At 35.8% G+C, this 3,885-nt stretch overlaps 1 non-coding gene across 1 annotated transcript; it reads left to right on the forward strand.

Moving 5' to 3' along the window:
- Nucleotides 1-1,646: 1,646 nt before the first annotated feature.
- TRNAR-UCG (transfer RNA arginine (anticodon UCG)) lies at nt 1,647-1,719 on the forward strand. Its single transcript has one exon. It is a non-coding gene; the product is annotated as a tRNA-Arg (tRNA).
- Nucleotides 1,720-3,885: the final 2,166 nt, after the last annotated feature.

Below are 3,885 nucleotides of genomic sequence, written 5' to 3' on the forward strand. Positions count from 1 at the left end.
AAAAAAATGAACTCAATACAAACAACACTATTTTGAGACACAAGAATCTCAAAACAACGATGTCGAGTGAAAGCATAAAAAGAGTCTATAGTATATGAAAATTTTTATAGTTGTCAGGAAAATGTGTTAATACTCTTTTACTAACTATAATCATTTATTTTTGTTTGATTAATCGATCTTTGTACACGAGCCTGCAAACTGTTAAAGACAGTTCTGTTTGTTTCTTTCTTTTATTACACTTTTTCTTTCCTTTTATCTAGAAGGGAATAGAATTGTTGATTCTTGGTATACTCCATGTGTTACTAACATCAAACAGAATGTTTTGAATTTTTGCCTTTAAGTATTAAGTTTTCTGCAGGGTTTTTTTTTTTGCATTTTAAAAATCAGGTTAAAGAAATTTTTTTTCTATTTCTAGATTATTGTATCATAAGTGGACATTGAAATTTATTATATGCTTATTCTACCTGTACTGAGATGAACATAACTTTTTTCCTTTAATTTCTTGATGTGATGAATCATAACAACTATTTTTTAACGTTAAATTGACATTTCTTCTTTGGCATAAACCCAAGTTTGTCTCACAATTTTTAAACATTGTTGAATCCAGTTTGCATTTTTTTTTAAAGAAGATATTTGCATTTATGTTCATGAATGAGACTGACCCATGACTTTGTTTTTTCACATTGTCTTTGCCTCCAAAATTGATATTAGGATGTAGTTAGGCTTACAAAATGAGATGGAGAGGCTTTCTTTTGTTACTATATTTGGAAGTGTTTATGTCTAACTGAAATTATTCTCTGCAAAATGTTTTGTAGGACTTCAAGGTGAAAATGCCTAGGTTTGGTGTTTTCTCTGTGGGAAGATTTTTGGCTAGTTATTCAATTTATTTAATGACTTAGAGCTATTCATATTTGTTATTTTTTCTTTAGTCAAATTTAGAAATTAATATATTTTTGTTACAGAATTTACTATTTTATTTAAATTTTTAAATTAATTGGGCAAAATTCTACCTACTGGATATACTCTTTCTTTCTTTCTTTATTTCTTTTTTTTTGGGAGGGGGGCTACCTTTTCTCGCCTTTCAGGTCTCAGTTTAAGTTTAATTCCTGGGATGTTTACTGAAGTCTGGGTTAAGGACAGACTCCCACGTAACACAACCGCATGACTTCACAAGAAGACACATTTTCTAATTGCTCATGATAATGAAGAAAATGAAATGGAATAAACAAACATTGCTAAGAGAGTCACTTAAAATAGAGTCAGGAGACCATTGGTGAAGTGGGGCCTGCCTTGTGATGATTTTCATTTACTCCTGGGGGTGCCAATTCTGACTTAGTCTCCATTGTGAAGGCAAACTGAGTGTGTGTGACCTTGATTACATAGGGACATTCAAAACCTTCCTATTTCTTTACAGTTTAAGGCAGCTGGCTGAGAGGCAAAAAGTGTAAATTTTTGTTCAATGCAATTGATGTGAAGTAAAGGGCAGGAGTTTGGAGAAAATCAGAATACCCATCTAGCTTTAACTTGTTACCGTGTAACATTGGAGAATTTACTTATGAAGATAATATTTTTATTAAAATTACATTAGATAATAATCCAAATAGTACAGATGCTTGTTATACATTTTGAGGAGAAAAAAACTGTTAGACCACGTGGCCTAATGGATAAGGCGTCTGACTTCGGATCAGAAGATTGAGGGTTCGAATCCCTTCGTGGTTGTATGTTTTCTTCACACTCTCGCTTTCCTTTCCGTCACTGTCCCAACTCAAATTTGAAATTATAGCATCCCAGCACACAGAAGATCTCCCCTCGGATCCGTCGGAGAGTGGGTTCAGGGTCCTCTCCCACCTCCAACTTCCCGTACTTTGAGAGTTTTTGGCCAGGCATGCCCACAAATCTTGCGGACACTCTTCTAGTGGATTGAGTGAGTCCAGTGAGCGAGGTGGGAACGTCAAGGCACGTGTCAAAATTTGTTCATCTGGTCAGGCAGTTCCCGGGAGGGGTCGGTTATTTTAGCCCCAGATGACTCTCATTCTGTTGTTTACAGTTGGCGCTCGTAAATTTGTGACTGACTCTCTGTTGAAAGATTTGTCTTTTTTTCAAGTTAGTTTAAATGTCGCCCCCTTTCGAAAGGAAAACACACATTTTAAAGGAGCTGGAGAAACAACGTTGAAAAAGATCCCCTGTGGGTTCTACCCATCCAGATGAGTGAATTACACTTCCGGCAATATCTGAAGAACCAGACAGGTTTAAAACCGAGACCTGAAACCATGAGAAGAGTGGAGCCAGGCAAATTAAGACGAAGAGGGAGCAGCTTCTACAAAAGTGGAAAGAATCTGGCCAAATACATTTGAATAGTTAGATGAAATGGGCAAATATTAGAACAATATGATGTATCAAATTAGATTCAAGAAGGAATCATAATTATGAATAGTCTTAAACTATGAAATAAGTTGAATTAGTTGTCAAAAGACTTCCTACTGAGAAAATTCCATATCCATTATCTACTGGAGACTTCCTTAAAACATTCAAAGAAGAAACAAATCTAATCAGACACAGAACTTTCACAATATGGAGGGAAGGAAGAAGGGAGGGAGAGAAGGAGAGAGAGACAGAGAGACAGAGGCAGAGAGGAGGAAAAGACCCATAACTATGCTTGCAGAATGCCTCTACAATAAAGATACTGAACATAGATATTACTTCCAAAAGTTTCCTCGTATCCTTTTGTAATCCCTATCCCCCTCCCATGACCACTGCTTTCTGTTACTTTGTGGTTCTATGGAACGGTATATGTTTGTATTTGTTAGAATTTTATGTAAATGGAATTATATAGTACGGACTCTTTTATTTTATTTTTAAATTGGTTATTAGGGTAACATTGGTTAATACAATTATATAATTTTCAGGTATACATTGTAATTTATAATCTATATATTCTATTATGTGATTACCACCCATAGTCCAGTTAACTTCAGCTACCATATATTTGTTTTCCTTTACCTACTTCATCCTCTCCCTACCCTCTTTACTTGATCCCCTTTATCCCATCTACCTGTCCCCTCATCCCCTACTCTCATTACCCTCATCCTCTACCCTCTGGAAACCACTAGTCCATTGTCCATGTCCCTGAGTCTCTGTCTTGTTCATTTGTTGCTTTTAGGTTTATATCCCACATATAAGTGCTATCATGTGGTTTTGAACTTTTTCTTTCTGGCTTATCTCACTTAGCATGATTATCTCAAGGTCCATTTATGTTGTTGCAAATGGCAGTATTTCATCTTTTCTTATGTATGTACCACAGCTTCTTTAGCCAATCATCTACAGTAGGACACTCCGATTACTTCTGTGTCCTGGCCACTGTGAATAATGCTGCTATGAACATTGGCATACGTATATCTTTATGGGTTTTCAAGTCTTTGGAGTAAATACCCAGTAGTGTGATTGCTGGATCATATGGTAGATCAATTCTTAGTTTTTCTGAGGAACGTCCATGCTATTTTCCATAGTGGCTGTACCAATTTGCAGTCCCACCAGCAGTGTATGAGGCTTTCTTTTTCTCCGCATCCTCTCCAACATTTGTTATTACTTACACTGTTGATTATAGCTATTCTAACAGGTGTGAGATGGTATCTCATCGTGGTTTTGATTTACATTTCCCTAATAGCTAGCGATGTTGAGCATCTTTTCATATGTTTGTAGGCCTAGGGAGAAGTGTCTGTTCAGGTCCTCTGCGCATTTTTTGATTGTGTTGTTTGTTTTTTTGTCGTTATTGAGTTGTATGAGTTTTTTGGATATTTTGGATATTAGACCCTTATCAGAGGTATTGCTTGCAAATATATTTTCTTATTTGGCTGGTTGTCTCTTTACTTTATTGACAATTTCTTT

Source organism: Pteropus medius, unplaced genomic scaffold, assembly GCF_902729225.1.
Source record: "Pteropus medius unplaced genomic scaffold, Ma_sr-lr_union100, whole genome shotgun sequence".
Taxonomy (NCBI): domain Eukaryota; kingdom Metazoa; phylum Chordata; class Mammalia; order Chiroptera; family Pteropodidae; genus Pteropus; species Pteropus medius.